General features: G+C 36.3%; 1 protein-coding gene across 5 annotated transcripts in view; it reads left to right on the top strand.

Moving 5' to 3' along the window:
- HS3ST5 (heparan sulfate-glucosamine 3-sulfotransferase 5) overlaps positions 1-16,784 on the top strand; it is a 192,250-nt gene that overhangs the window by 65,603 nt on the left and 109,863 nt on the right. Inside the window, exon 1 of one of the 5 annotated variants that reach the window (XM_030267768.4) lies at positions 6,966-7,036. The exons of the other annotated variants lie outside the window; for them this stretch is intronic. The gene's annotated coding sequence lies outside the window, so the exon portion shown is untranslated. Of the gene's footprint in view, positions 1-6,965; positions 7,037-16,784 lie in introns of those variants that run through there. 5 annotated transcript variants of the gene reach the window in all.

Raw genomic sequence — 16,784 nt, 5'->3', positions numbered from 1 at the left:
AATAATAAAGCCATTAGAAGTTCAAATGCATCTCTTAAATTAACAGCCAGTGTAGTTTTTGAGCTGTTACAATTGTGTGTTCACATTAAGATTTGCCCCATAATATTTAGGAAATGGCATTCATAACTTGCTTTAGCTTCAAAATGGTCTCACATATACGTGATTTCACGCAGGCTGTGTTTTGGCAGCTTTGTCTCAAGGTGACAAAGACACAGATAACAGAAGCAGCACTCCTATCTGAAAGAAATGTTTTTATCTCACCATAAAGAGGTGGAAGAACTCAATGTTACTTAGATGCAATATGAACACGTAATAGAAATAAAAATAATCTTTTTAATTACTTTGCCTTATGTAGCATGTATAGGTGTGGTGCAATCTGTATTTTGAATGTTTTTCTTTATTAATATCAATGCTTATCAAAGTTCCAGTGCCTGTATGAGTATCCTGAGCATGTTACTGACAATACATTTTCTTTTCCCTACCACTCTGAGAAACCTCATGACCCATATGGTGGATAAGAAAGCAATTTATTGCACAATTAATAATCCATGATTGTTTTAATGTCTAAACTTCCACATTCTTTAAAACATAGGTATATCTCAAAGTCACTTCAACACCTATCTTTTTTAAAACTTTCACAACAAAAGCTAAAACAGCAGTTAAGGAAACTCAGGAATAGACAACATTTCAGTAGACAATCTTTTTTTCACCCTTCTTTCTAAGCAACAGCCCCTCCACAAACAAAAAGACTGACTAGAGGGCAACTGGAACCTGGGAAGGTATTTACTCAGCCATATCTAACAAACCTGGAAGGCACATACTAAAATTCAGTCCCTGACACTCAAAAGATTGGCCCTGGGTTATTCTTGAGGATGGTCAGTAATGTGCTGCTTGAGTCAGCTCTGTGCTGTTGCAGCAATGAAGGCTAAACTCTATTACCAAGTTATTTGCAGTCACTCAAGTAAAGTGACCGTGTCCTTCATGTTGGTGCTTGTGAGACTTCATATGGAGAAAGGTGTACAGTATTGAGCCCCCAACACATGAAAGATGTTGACATGGTAGAGCAAGCCCAGAGGATGGCCACCAAAATGATACAGGGGACGAAGCACATGAGTTGTATGGAAAGGGTGATAGAAGGAAAGGTAGAGCCAGGCTCCTCTTTAAGATGAAAAACAAAAGGGCATGAGTTATATTAATTGATATTTCAATTAAATACTGTGAAAACCATTTCTTGATCCTGTCACAGTAACAAGGGTCAAGCCCATTGAGAGACTGCCCAGGGAAGCTGGGACAAGATACTTCTCTGATGATATTTAAAACTTGACACCATATTACCCTCAGTAACATGATCGAAGTTCAAAGATCTAAATCTTCCCTGCTTTGAGCAGGGAGTCAAACCAGGTGACCTCCATAGGTCTTTTTAAATCTAGGCTATTTTATGATTCTGGTAAAAACCTGCATGCTTCCCAACTTCATAATCTTTCCCTACCAGCACACACTCAAATCTTTCTTCTCTGTTGAGTTAGAAAAGAGCTTTTTGTTTCCTTCATCAATAACTCATAGCAATAAAAAGTTTTGGATTTTGTCTCTCAACAAGAAAAAAATCCCCATATTGTTTTATTTGCTACTTATGGATTTACTAAAATATATACTAATTTGAAATCTCAGTCATCGTGTCTATGAAAATGTCTACAAGCTATATTCAATTTGTTTCCAGATACTCTCTTTGATTCCAGACAAACCAGCTACCCAGGCTGCCTTTTTGACCTAATTATGTGCTCTAAAATCCAGAGTGCATCTTTTTCTAAAGCATACTTGATGTGATATGGATTTATTATCTGCTCCACATACAGAACAGCAGGAAATCAATGGGCACACAACTTATTCATCTTCCAAGAGCTGATAATAAAAAAAATAAAAATCAAAGTACTGACTGTACATTCATATTTACTATCCAAAATGTGGTATGTATAGTGTGGAAGATTAATAAAAGGGGAATGAAAGTTGTCTGTGAATTTTGAAGGGAAATCATCTGCCGGTATAAATTATTTAAACATTCTCAAAGTCAATCGAACTATGAAACTTTACAGCAGCTACAAACCTGTCCCTTACAAGTCTTAATCTCTCACATTCTAGCTAGATTTTGAATTAAAAGACTTTAATAATCTCCTTTAGATCTTAGCCAAAACTCACCAAGGTCGATGAAAATGTGTCATTGAATTTTGATCACAACTATTTTGATCACAACTCTTATAATTTAAGTTGTTCCCATTGCAATGTCTACCTTTCTTCTGTCAAAATGACTTTATTTATCTGGAGGAAAAAAAGTGAGAAATTCTCAGATATGCAGAGAGATTATTTGAATAAATATTAATGAAACAATGGAATATTAAGGTTGCTTCAAAAGCCTTTGCAAACCAAAGTAGGAAATGTCATTCACCAAGTTTGATACCTTTTGGACACCATTTTAATGAAAGATACCTTTTTTTCCACTCTTGACTACATTATGCCAATTTCCCATTCTTTCTCCCTTCACTTCATTTTTAAGGTTTACACACACACACACACACCCTTCAATCTCATTTTGTTCAACAAAGTTCTGATGGATATATCAGAAAAGTACTACATTGGTGGCTGAGAGGCAGTTCAAGTGTGTCACTCAAAGCAGAGTCTCAGAGAGGGATAAAATGTTCTGTTACATAAACTAGAATATTTTCTATATGGATAATGGAAGAAACATACCATCAAAAATCTCTATCTCCTTTGTCTTGCCACATCAGATAGATCCAAAAACCTACTTCATTCTTTTTATTTGTTTCCTTAGAGAGTCAAACTAGAACAGCTTCCTACATATCCATGAGAGAAGAAAGAATTGGATTGGAGAAGAGGGAGTATTTTGGGGTTTGAGGTTTTTTCCAAGACCAATTACACTTTTGTTCATATTTTAAAATGTTAAGTAACAGAATTGCCATATTTGGATATGATACCACACAGAAGCTGCTCAAACAAATCCTTATTTGCTACTAGAACATAAATATTTGACACTAATTTCAGATTAAATTGCTGAGTCATGAAAGAATTAGAATTAATGCTCAACTGGTGCTGTGATGATATGTAACTGTTAAGAGAATAATAGTAATTTAAAACAGCATGAAGGGAAACCCAACACTTGTTTTAAAAAAATATTTTTGCTACCGAGTTCTATATCATTATTCATACTATTAGCAGATTTTACAGAAGTGAAAGCATTTTTTAAACTTTGAAAGACAGCTTTTGAATACTCTTCTGTTAGAAAGAGTCTCATATGGAAGCATCATTTTGTTCCTACAATGACTTGAGATATTGGAATTATTTCAAAGTTGTTTTTTTCTAAAAAAAACCTTTTAAAGCATAATTCAAAAAGAACGTTTGAGGTATTAAATTTCAATGGGACGGTTCTCAAGGACTAATGTCTGTAGTATTGGGGTGACAGTTTTAGTGCCTGATGTAAGGCTGTGAAAGAAGTCTTTTGGCTACTGTACCTCTTCCTGCTAGTAAAATTCCACAGCAATAGATAATAGGGATCTTTTTTTATCATTATTAACATTTTTAGCCATTTATTTTGCCCATATTTCTGGGGTACTGCACCACGTTATTGAATTATGATACCATCTGCAGTGAATCCTATTTCCATACATATTATTAGACTCCTTGCTCTAGTATTGATAAGTATTTAAATAATCAAATTAATTAAAATAATTAATTAAATTAATTTTAAAGTATTCATTCAGGATATCTTTGAAAAAGAAGGAAGTAACAGCTTTAGCTTTTTAAAAAATTTTTCTTAATTGAAAATTTTCAGGTAGTACACAGATTCTTCAGGTATAATTTCAGCTAGATTTTATTTATGGAGTATCTTGTAGGCACATTTGATCTAGTCTGTTGTCAGTATTCGGTACTGCCAGTGGAAAAAGAGGTTTATTTTAACTGACTTGATCTTTTTGTTAGGAGAGTTCAATATCCTGAGTTTGTAGGGATTGAGCTATGGTTATAATGGTTTATTTTTCAGCAGATTAGGACAGACAGAAATAGATTCCCTTTAAAGGGCTTTATGCTCAGTTTGCTAGAAGAACAACAAAAATGGGAAGATGATGCTGAGTGACTAGTGTTTCAGTGGATAATATTCTGGGTTTAAAAATGAACAAATAAGAAAACTGTGTTTTCCAGTTGTGGCAAAGCCTGCCTCATGCAGGAACACAGCAACAAACAGAGTTACAGGTCTGATTTGTACACATTGATCCAGAGAAAAATTTGAATCTGACTATTAAAACTAATGCCAGCTGTCTCCAGCACCCCTGGGACATAGATGCCAGATGGAGTTTGCCAGAACAGTATAACCATGTCCCTTCCCTGCCAATATGTTCCTTTGCACCGGTGGGACTTGGGGAAAGCACTTGAGCTAACTGTGACACAGGGGAACTCCTTGGCTAGGGCTTTCTGCCTTTCTTTGTCCAGAAGATGCAATGGAAAAACAAGAGAAGGAAAAAAAGAAACAAACAGCGACTCTATCTTATCAGTTATTGTAGCTTTTCAGTTAGTTTCCTCTGTGGTTTTTTTGCCATTATGGGCTCAGTACCACAACCTGTTTTTTTGATTTCTGCCTAAATCCTTTATGAGTGATTTTTCTGAGGATGGCTTTCTGAATTCCAAAATGGTTGCACTTGAATTGACTTCCAACTCATCAGGCAGTGGGTTGTACAAACCCACTGCTAAATACGACCATTCTCTATACATTTCCACTTGCATGAGCTGCATTCATTCCCTTGTAAAGGTAGTGGAGCTCTTCTGCAGGCTGAAGAGCCAGAGAGATCCAAGTCTCTTTAATCTTTTCAGTGTTGGGCTAGAACCATACTGGTGGTCATTTCAGCTGATTTAATAGAATCAGCAGTTAACACAGCCAGAACTAAATCAGTGGTTAAAATGCTTCAGACAAGCTCTTTTCTACTCTGTCCTTCTGGGACCTTGGCTTTCGCTATTTCTAGAAGGGTTTTTCTAAGTTTGCAGCTATTTAAAAAGCACAGATGTGGTTTCTTCTCTTCCCTGTCACAGGTGCATGGAAAGTGGAAATCTAACAGTGTTAGTTATTATGCTAAAAAATTCTGCTGTCTGCTTCTCAGGTGCACATCACAAAAAGACTAATTTTATATGGATTTTCCTGTTTGTTATCAGAGGCAAAATAAGACTGATATTTGGGTATATAAGAGGAGGTTTTTTCATTTTATTTTGCCTTCTTTTCTTTCCTTTATTGTGTACAGGGAGAAAGAAGGATAGTTGCAGTAATTTACAGCTATCAGAAAAGATATGTTATGGTGCCCTTATTGTAGGCCAATAATTTAAAGTCAATAATTTTGTTTTTGAATAGGGAATTTATGTGGCTTGGGAATTAACTGTATCACAGTTGACAAGATGCTTTGTACTACAATACAGAACATCATGTCACCTTTGGTACAGTTAACATCATTAATCATTCTCATATCACTTAAGATATCTGTAGTGCACAGTCAAAACTGTGTTTTTACATTTCCCTTAAGTTTGCTGTGTTGCTGTTTTCCCACCTACTTTTTGAATTTGTATATTTATAATACACATCTTCTGCATTCTTGTTTTTTCCGTTTCATGGGGCCCTCCAGAAATTATCCCAGAAAATCAGGAGCTGTTTTATAACATGCCTGTGCATCAGTGCCGAAAGCTATAATAACAGGGCTTTTAACAGGTATGTTTTTTGCAGAAGGTTAGAACAACAAACAGCAATGAATTTCCAGTGAGCCTGTCCAACACAAGAACTGTTGTCTGGTGAACCTGCCCTCGCCCTGTGTTATTGTGAGCAGGGTTGGAAACCATGAAGAACAGAGGCCTCTCTGAGGAGAACATGTCCTCACTGCTCCATCATGGTTAAACCAAAACTGGGAGCCACTGGCTCAGAGCAGTACACAGGCAGAGCTTCAAAGCTTCCTAGAGATCTGCAGTCTCCCATTGACCTCTAACTAGTAAGGAATGGTCATAGGTGGTGTATTTGTGTGTTTACCTTCTCCTGTGCATGTTCCTATTGGTATGAAAGGCTTTGCTGAAGTTCTACTCTCTCAAAATCAGCCCAGCTGGTGTTTCAAGGCAAGAGGCTGCGTAACGCACTCACTCGCCGCTGCAGGCTCCTTTTAGCTGATTAGTCATTACTGCAAGCACTATTCAGTTGCACAGCTAGTGTCTCACTCCAGCACAATGAACTTTCCTTCCTTCTTATAAAGGGAAATTAATAATCCCAGTGTCAAATACTACAGTCTATTGTGGTGAGCAAATTTTGCTCACTGTCGTTTTTGTTTTTTTTTCCTTCCCTGCCCTCCTAGTCCCTGAATGGTAAGCTACCGGTGAGTGATCTGGACTATCTGGCTCTCTGCAGGCTATTTTCTTTTCTTCACTTTTCATTTTAAAAAATATGCAAACTTCCATCTGTTTCTTGAATACAATCCTTCTGAAATCTATGTATGCATGAGCTTTTTGTGCTGAAGAGGCAGGTTTCCTAGGACTGTAACATTTTACGTGAATGCATTTTGACATTGGTTTTCTGCTTTCACATACTCATCCTACCTGCATATTGTGTTTTAGATGCCACTCAGATTAATCATTAAACTTCTATAGTGCTTGCAATGCAATTGGGCACCAATATTAAGTAGAAGCAATGACAAAGCTGAGCAACAGTAAAATCTCAGGTTTCTGTTTTTAGCCAGGGTGTATGTGTTTCTGCTCTGCAGCAGATGTTTCTGCCTTTGAGGCAATTTCAGTGCTGAGCTATTTTAAAGACAGATTATTCTACATGAACAAGTAAATTCATAATTAATTCTGCTTTCAACTTTTAAAGATTTTTTTTTTGCCACTGAGAGAAAAAATGGGACTGCCTAAAATGAAAGTTTATATAATTCTTGTTCCATCAGATGGTGTTCCAGTGACAAAGGATAATTCATTCTGACCAAGGATGGCTTTGATTCATACCTAACAGTGAGAGGTAGGATGTGAGTCAGATAACTAAAGGCTGTCATTATATAACTGAAGAGATGCATGTAAACAAGACCCTATTAGAGCACATTGCCTCAAAATTCTGACCTCTCTGACAGGTGATGTTGAAAGCACGTTTTTGCCTCTTGTCTTCCCATACAAACTACATTTATTAATTAAACCTGGGACAAAATTCAGTTAGTTTGGAGACCCCAACTATGCAATCTTGCCTCAGAAATGTCTGCCAACTTTACTGCAGTTTCTGGATACCTTCTTTAGAGTAAGAGAGGTCATTTTGCTGAGTAAAAAATAAACAATGTTAGCAGTGTTTATTTATAATGTTTATCTATTTTAAAGGGTTTTATTTATACTGTTTTTTTTTTTTGTTTATTTATACACTGTTGCATGCACTGGTATGTTTTCTGGAGGAATATTTTTATGTTTTCTTGTGATGCAAATGTGAGGTTCTGTGGTGATTTCTGACCTCCTGGAATGAATCTGGGGAAAATTTGAAATGGAAAAGGTGTGTCCTTGCTGCAAAATAAAAGAGGTGTTGTTCCAGATAAAACCCTTTAGTTTTTAGGCAGTCCTATTTAGTCAACCAGATAACAAAAGCCTAAACATCAGTAAAATAGGGTGTTTCAGTGGATAATATTTTAGATTCCAGACAGACAAAAGTGTATGGAAAACGCCACAAAGGAAAGCACAGACTGAGCTGCTCTTTCAGCAAAAACTGCTGAGATTCATCAATGCCAGGCGAGTTGAGATGTCTCTATGGCTCTGTTCAGGGCTGTGTACCAGGAGTGGTACAGCTGCCCTGGAATGGCACAGGGAGATGTGGGGCCTGTTGCCCTCTGCATCCTGCCTTAGTGACTCAACCACATCTCTCTCCCAGAGGATGTGACCCATAGGTCTTAGCTCGTGTATCTGAGTGCAGCAGAAGAACACTATACAAATATTGCTTTAATGTGAAGTGCTCTGTTAACATTCTTACAACTCTTGAAGCCTTGACTTTACCTTTTTCTTTACTTCTTCAATGTCTGTGGTTTTTGTGAATGCTTTTTATGTGTGTCTGTGTGTTTTCAAAATGACATGATTATATATGCTTTCCTTTCAAGGGTTGTTGGTGTTCAGAATGTAGTGTTTTGGAAAAAAAAGATATTGTAATGAAAAAGTTAGCAGAAAATATTTAATTTGAAGAATGTGATCTTGTAGATGCAACTCTGAGTGGGGCACAGTAAGTTTTGGGTCTTGGAATAGCCTCTTTTCTCATCACATTAATAGAAGCCTCTGGTGCTGTACAGTGTTAGCAATCAACCCTTAGGGAAGAAAGGAAAGATCATTAGTTCTGACAGCAGAAGCAGTGGCTCTGAATGGCCTTATGGATTTCAATTTCTTTTTCTCATTCCAATGTGCATATTTATAGTGCATATTCTTGAGAATGTCTGTTTTGAAGTTCATATGCAGCTTCAGACAATACAGCAACATCTTCCAAACATCTCTCTCTTGCTAAAACTTTCTTTAGTTAATATAATAGTTTAATTTTTTATATTCTTCTAAAATTTCTATCTTCCATAAGGGAGGCAAAGTGTGAGATTTTTGGACTTTTTGGTTCCAGTCGTCTTTTATGTAAGTACAGGTTCTTTTTTCAAATAGATATATCATTATTTTCCATAAACACTAAGGCAATGTTGGTCCTAACAGTCAAATAAAATTTTATCAACTAATTTAAGACACAGAATTGGAATTTTGGTGCCACTGTTCCTCTCCTGAGTGCCATTCATCTCGTAGAATAGAAATTGGCATGTGAGGAGAAGAAGGGGGATGGTGAAATAAAGACGGATTGGTTTTGGAAAACAGAAACTGTGTGTCACTTGGCTAAAAGAGGAAGTGACAATTAACCAGTCAGCTATATTTTATTAAATATACATGGAAGATAACAACTTGCAAATGCTGTGTTCACATAACCCCAAGTAAATGGGGGTTGAGTCAACACTGAGTGTCAAAGACTCTGTTTTTCATTTAAAAAGCTGGTATTTCAGACACAGGCTAATTCGTCCATTCATGCAAATGAAACTTGTAGATCAAAATGAATAGATTTTAGTCCTTAACAGGAGAGAAAGATGAAAAAATATGTGAAAATAGCAGGTTTCTTCACTTCCTCCCTTGTAAGAAGCAGCTTTTGCTTTCAGTTGCCTTTATTAATTTGGTGTTGAACTAAGTATACTGTCAGATTTTTTGTCCAGATTGCTCAAAACAGTACTTGGCCGAGCTGACAGCAATTAAAAAAGCCTTTATTTGAGCCCAAATTATCTTTTCATAGCTGCTCAAGTGAATCAGAGAATATGAAAAAAAACTGAATAGGTTGCATTTTTACAACTATAAATGAACCTTCTTTTTAGGTATATAAACTGTCAAAATGGTAAAACAGTATAAAAAAAATCTCTTGCCTATTTAATATTTCTTAACATTGCCAGATACCATCAGTTCTTGACGATCATTCATGTTATGTCAGTTTTAATACTGTTGAACATGGTACATATTTCCCTTGGCTTTAACTGACATTTACTATTTATGTGAAGTGAGTTTTCTTTAATATAAATGAAGGCTACTTTTTCCCTATATACTTTGTAGCTTTTTTCCCCCAGACCATAATGTATTGTAACATTGATTAATTTTATTCTTGACTTGTTCACTAATTACTTTCAAACAACTTGAATAAATTAATATGCCACTGAGTTGTGTTTTAACGAAGTAGAATCTAAATTAGCTAGCACAAAAGACAGATCAAGTTCCAGTTCCAGAAACACCTTCTTTTTCAAACCTTAAGTCCTACTTGCCTCCTATTCACTCCCCTTCTCTTCTCTGCTTTATACCAGATTTCAACTCAAGTTTAGCAAAACATATAAGCATGTCCTTAATCTTTGCTGTTCAAAAATCACAATGTAAAAATAAGTTAAAACAAGCCAACAACACTTGCACTTGTTTTTACTTGCCTGGTGGTTTTACATAGTCTAATAATATTTTCAAAATTTAGCCGCTATTGAGGCCAGAAATATGCCTAACAATTATAACTCAACAATTAAGTGAAAATAACTCCTAGAAGCTAGTTCTTTAAGAAAAGCACATTAGGACACTCACAAAAAGTTATGAGCACTCTCAACACTGAGTTGTCTCGAGCAAACTTCTTAATGCTCAGTTATGGCTTACATCTAATAGCAAAATGAGTAAGCAAATGTTTTAACAGACTACTTCTGCCAGGCTAGCTTTTTCTCTAGGCTTCTCTTAGGCTGAATATGAATCAGCTCTGCTCCAGAAACTACATAACTATGTCTGTGTGTTCCTAATTTGCTCTGCTGTGTCTCACTTACTGTCTGCCTGGTTTGGAAGTCTGGTGGGTCAGCCATCTCTCAGGATGCCCTAATAGAAGACTTTTGTGTTTTGTGCACTTTTTAAACAGGAACTTTTTTCATTTCAGATTTCTTTCTTATTATTTTAAAGATCTCATTTTTTTCATTACAAACTGTACCTTCTGCTCTGGTGGGTGTCTTTGCAGCAGTGACTGCTTTGAATTGGCTTAATTTGCATTAGACAATACGTAACAATTCACTATTCTGAGGAGTCTCCCTAACAGGTAATACTTTATAAATACTTGGCCATTATATATTGCAGCACGCTATTTTAAAAACAGTCATTTTTCTATCATTCGTATGGGAGAAAAGGGAAAATAAAAGGTAATTGCGTAATGCTTCACAAATCTGTATTTAATCTGATTAAAAATTGGGATGATGCTCTCATTGTGAATCTTCTTAGTGATGACAATTGATAATAAAAATACACAAAGAAATTTAATTAAGTATTCCACATCCTTGTGCATTTCCTGTTGGTTTTTTTTTTCAGTTGTCTAAATAATAGCTTTGTTTTCTCATTATAATTTTTGTATTTATTTCTTTTTCATGTTCCAGTTAATTACCTTTATATTGATCAAAGCAGCTTGTGAGTATTAAGTTACAAGTACTAAACTTGAGAGTTTACTTCTCACAGTTCCAATTCTTCTGTGATTTTTTCTATTAATGTTGCCACATATTTAAAAGTACTTGTGAGGCTGAGGCTTACTTTTGAACAGAAGCAGTGAGAAATATTGGAAAGACTGATCATGAAAAATTAAGTTATTCTACCAGCATAGGCTGTAATCCTATTGCTACTGTGTATTGCTCACAGTCTTCAGGACTGTGCACATAAGCAAAGTATTTAAAAGTCAGATGTTAGGAAACGGCTTCTGCCAGCTCCCTCCATCTTAGCACTGCCTGAGGGTGGGATTTGTCTTACCTAACTCCAGCTGCCAGAAAATTAGGTGTTTGAAAAATATCAGTCACCTGTTCTGGCACAAAAGAGACAGATTTACATGCATAGAGATTTATCAGCAGGCTCTATAGCTGCTGGCATATATGGACAGTCAAAGTAGCTTTTGGGCAAAGATAAAAACAGCAGAGAGAGAAAAGGGAAAATGAAAAATTTCCCTGGCAGCCGTCAGGGGGGAAAAGTGACAAGATCCACAGCTGAGCACCCTCAAGTCCTGCTCCAATCAGCATCAGGTGTTTTACCAGCAGACGTGCACAAAAGCTTCAGTGGTACCTGTACGGATGTCTTCAAGACACGCTCATGCTGTCAGCTTTTATGGGCACAATGCGGTTAAGTGCTGATGGCAGCACTTTTTTGGGAGCAAGTGCTGCAACCAGTTAAATTGCCTGCATGCATGCCATTTGGTCCACTGAGTAACAAAAATGTTGAGAAAGGATGGAAATGTGACTCACAATGGTGGTGGTCATTCACACAAGGAAAAATATTGCCATAAGAAAATGCAAAAATATTTCTGTTGTGACTTCAATGAGAGAATTGAGCTGCAAGCGAAAGACAGGCTGCAAGTAGAAAGCCCTTTGTGATAGAAAACACAAAGACACTGTGCAACACTACCTTGGGAATGGATGGATCACCTTAGGGAAATGCATGTCTCCGCTGCTGCAGAGGGATTCCCATTGAAGTCTGTTGTTTAACTTTTTGTTAGTATGAGTTGAATCCTACTCTATATACACAGATCTGACAGCATGATACTTTTAATGTGAAGTTCTTTATTTGCCTTCAGGAATCTTCATAGGCCGTGCTCTTGGTAATACTGTATTTTTCTTGGTTATACTTGTATCTATCTTTGGCTTAGCAGCTTTTAGTAGAATACTTTTATTTATATCAAAATGACATATTCTCTAAGGAACTGACACTCTTCTAAAATGATCTGAGAAAATGGTCTTGTTCACACTCAGCAGTTGCAGCACTTCAACTGTGCTAGGAAGCCAAAAAAGTCCAGTATGCAATAACTGAAAATTATGCCTAAATATTTCAGCAGCTCATGTTGTTATGTCATCGGTTATATCTAGCTTATCCAGGCTTATTCCCATAGGGTTTAATGAACTGAATAGAGTGGTAGTACTTCAGACCCATTAGCAGCTGGAGATGTAAAACAATTTTAGTAGAAGGAATCCCTTCCATCACAGAAATAGTTACACAGGCACAATATGTCATGTAGAGCAAGGCTAAGGAACCATTGTACAATGATTTACTGACTACAGCACTGGTTTTTTATTCTCTTTTCTGCTTTCTACCACCTGCTGTATCCAGTTTTTAAGTTAGATTCTTCTTTTGACAGAGCATCCTTCATGCAGATCACTGTCCTGTTAAGGTTATTTTGATATATTTCCTTTGTGTGACTCTGTCTGTGAAGATCAGGCTCTTCACCCAAGTCTACAAGGTTGAAGAACTGCCTGCTGTTCTGGCTATGATCTCTAGTACAGGAGCAAAACTAGTCCCCGGGTTCTTTAACATATAATGCCTCGAGTATAGTGAACTGGCTTACCTGATTCCAGCTTTTGTACTGCTCATCTGTGCTTCATTCAAAGCCACTCTCAGCTTTTGATGGGCACATTAATCTGTACTTTTTACTACCTACAAACCTACAAAAACACAGATGCAGTTGCACCCGGAAGTTAAGCTCTGACACTCAGATTGATATAACCTGTGATCCAAATACCAATGGTGGGATTCAGCGGCAGCTTCTCTTCCCAAGGAGTATTGATGCTTCTTCTACCAACAGTGAGAAGTGTTTGATGACCGGCAGTGAGCTTGGTCGGTTTGTCTGAAATGTGTAGATAGTGCCTTCATTGGTCATGTAGTAGCACCTTTTAAAACATTTTTGTTAAATAGTGATCAGTTTTGCAAGTATATGCATTTAACAGAATAACAATTTCTGACAGCTTAACTAAGTTTGAAAGCGTCAAGCACTGGCACTCAGATAATGATAGTGGCAGGAATGTTTTTACTGCATTAGATGGCAATTAAATTACTGATTTCATAATTATAAATCAGCATGTTACAGTGGATAATTAATGTTGTCACACTCAAGCTGAGATACTTTATATAAGCATAACCCTCTCCTCTGTTGATTTGCTTATCCAGGAAACAGAAAATATTGCATATAATTTTTTAATATTTGAATACATATCCTTTAGGATTCCAGCTCCTGCCTGCAGCCATAGCAGCATTCTGTCCTATAAAATGGTTCAATTTAATGAGTGTGGACAGTGTTCAGAAGGGACAAAATGACCTCCAGGAAGAGAATTTAATATAAAATTAAGACTAGTTTGGTGGGCAAAAGAAGAAAAACAAAACACTTAAAAATAATTGCGAGGTATAGCATTTTACCAGTAAGAACACCTGTCTAAAAAAAGGTTGTTTGGAAACTCACAGTAACAAAGATTTGGCACAGAAGGTTCTTTTCCTAGTGTGGAGTTGCTCTAAATTCATGGAGTATTAGAATAAGATCTTCTGTTCTATAACAAAACAATATCCCCGATATTTTACACTCTTTAAAATTAGTTTTGGTCAAGGTGATTAATTTTAAATTGCTAAGTCACAATAATAAATGTATAAAGAACCTGACCAGGACAAACTATAGATTGAAACACTATTGTTCATCTCTGAGGGAAAAATAGGGTCTGTTTGGTTTTTTTTTCCTCAAAAATAAGAAAAACCAGTGATAATTTACCATGTATCAGCACAATAATTATACTTTTAACCATGGATGTGTTCTACTGATTTGTGCTGGGAGTTGGAAAGCCAAATCTGAATGCCATTCTCATCTTCAGGGAGTTTAAAATCACAGCTCACTTCATCAGGAGAGCAAGGCAGACTACTGGAACATTTTCCAGCTCTCTCTTCCAATTGGGCCACACTGAAACCAGGAAAGCAGTGGGAACAGAAATACAAATACAAGACACCTATTTCTGCTTTAAAATGGAAGACACTGCTGCTATTAACCAGACATGGCGTTTCAGCTTCTGCTTTCAGAACTCTTTGTGCTTCTGTTATATTGAAAAAAGACAACAGGATTTTTCAGCATGGTCTTAAAAAAAGGTAACCCTGTAAAGGGCCTATCCTTAGATGCACATTCTGGTTTGTAAGGAGATCAGGCATGCATAGGAGACAAATATATTCAGAAGCTGCTTTACTATTGTCTTCACCATCTACAGCATCTAATGCCATCACTCTGCAGCATACCAATCAATGTGTTTTCCTTTCCCAGCTCTTTGATTTCTTTAGGTTTGTTTTCTTTATTAAATCACTAAATTCTAGTCCTAGAGTAGAACGGCTTTCCTGGCTGTTCTACAGGATCTTGTACCCTGCAAACATGAGGCTTGATTGTGGAGCCAAAACACTGCCCAGTGTACATAACAGTAGAGAGTGGCACCTGCCGACCCAAAAATTCATATTTACACTGAAAAGAATTGAAGGAAATATTTTATGATGCTACAGACCTAAAAAGACCTTATTTTCTCAGTGTATGTCTTTCTGGCAAAAGTGTATAAATTTAAAGAGGTAAAAAATTGAAAACTAGTCTATTTTAATCTAACTGTTCAGGATTAAAGTAAAGAAAATGTTATATTGTAAAATGTCTTTATCTTATAGTAGAAAGATAATTGTTGTGCTTTTATGAGTAGACAGGAATGATACAACGATTGATCAATCCCAGTTTTCTACATACATAGACATCCTCCATTTTTGACATCAATACAGCTTTCAAACATTTTCTTGAAATAATTAGTCCTGGGTTGGGGGTTTTTGTGCCATTAGTACTTTTGTAGTCCAAAACTTTTAAAATAGAAATTAAACCTAGGTTTGATTATTGAGACAAAAGCAACACTCTCTTTATAAATATGTATATACACCCGAAGTTAATCAGTTCACTGCTCTGGAATTAGCTGACTTGTTTGCCTTGGTGTGTCGCCAATTAGCAGGAACTCGGGGATACTGGCAGTTGACAGCTGGAAAGAGATCCCAAGTTCTGCAGCATACGGTTTGCTGTGTTGTACAAAACCCTGAGCTCACGGTATTAATGCTTTAATTTGCTTATTAGAACCTTCGTCAGCAATCTGTCTACTACTTTCTAATGAGCAAAATCTACCTCTAGAACCCTGCAAGGAGCTGATTTCCTCAACATAAGGCTCTTCTGATGTTTGAAAAAGCAGCTTTTTGCTTGGTATTACTAAAAGGAGCTGGTGAATAGAAAAATAAAACAAGAAAAATCACAACAGATAAACAGAATGGGGGAAGAAGAGTGAAGGCAGTTCTTTGTCCAGGAAATTGCATAATTCAGAATTATTTCCAAATAGAACACCATTAGAAGAAAATTAGATGTTTGTTCATGGGACTCTAAAATCAAAATACACAATTCAAGAACTAAATGTTTATTATTATTTAATAGGGCCCAACAAATTGTTGGATTCAAATAGTTTTTCAATAAATGATCATGAATGGTTGACTTTTTTCTAGCATAGAATACATATGCACAAATATAATCTACTAATATAACAGCTACAATATAGAAAAACAGTTTACTTCCCTTAAGATTTAATATAGTTATAGTTGTTTTCTAAGTCTGTTTATTCTTGAAAAACTGGATAAACAAAACACAATCACCCAACACAATAGGATCAGAAAGTTCAGTCCTACAGTAGTGAGCAGCGCTAAAGTTATTTATTTTACATCTTTTACTTCATTCTTCTCTAGAAAAGAATATATTCTAGAGATTATAGCCTATATATTCTTATATAGGAGAGAGAGAGAGAGAATGCAATTCTCCTTACATTTCACATATGATCTGTAAGAGCAGTTCTGATGTTGCATACTCCAGAAGTCCCTGCCACGACTTGGGAATGAGCAGCCAGTCAGAATCTATGGCACAGGATGTGGCTGGAGTCATAAGAGCTCTGTGAGAATTACACACAAACAAGTCAAGATTAGTATTGATCTATTTTTGCATTATTTACAGTTACCCTTGAGTCCTTATGCATGGTTTTGATGGAGCTTAGCTGCATTAGGATTCAAGCTAAATATCACATTAGAAGCCCCCCCAGAGAGAAAAGCTTTCTGAGTACAGTATAATGGAAAACACATATCTGCAGAGTGCTAAAGATGACTACAAAACCTCCTGTGCTGGCTGCTATAGAGATTAACACATGACTGTGCAAAGTAATACATATTTGTTGATAAGGTAGAAGTAATATATGCAACTAAGGGACTAAAATGAAAATTGCCACATTTCCTCCTTTCTTTGAGGAAGTTTCATCAGTGAATGAAAACATAAGGAGAACAAGAATAGAAATGAAGAAAACTTTTTTTCACAGAGAAATCTGAAAACAAAACTTCGA

Source organism: Taeniopygia guttata, chromosome 3, assembly GCF_048771995.1.
Source record: "Taeniopygia guttata chromosome 3, bTaeGut7.mat, whole genome shotgun sequence".
Taxonomy (NCBI): Eukaryota; Metazoa; Chordata; class Aves; order Passeriformes; family Estrildidae; genus Taeniopygia; species Taeniopygia guttata.
Note: the sequence above shows the minus strand (reverse complement) of the source record. Positions and strands in the feature narration are given on the sequence as shown.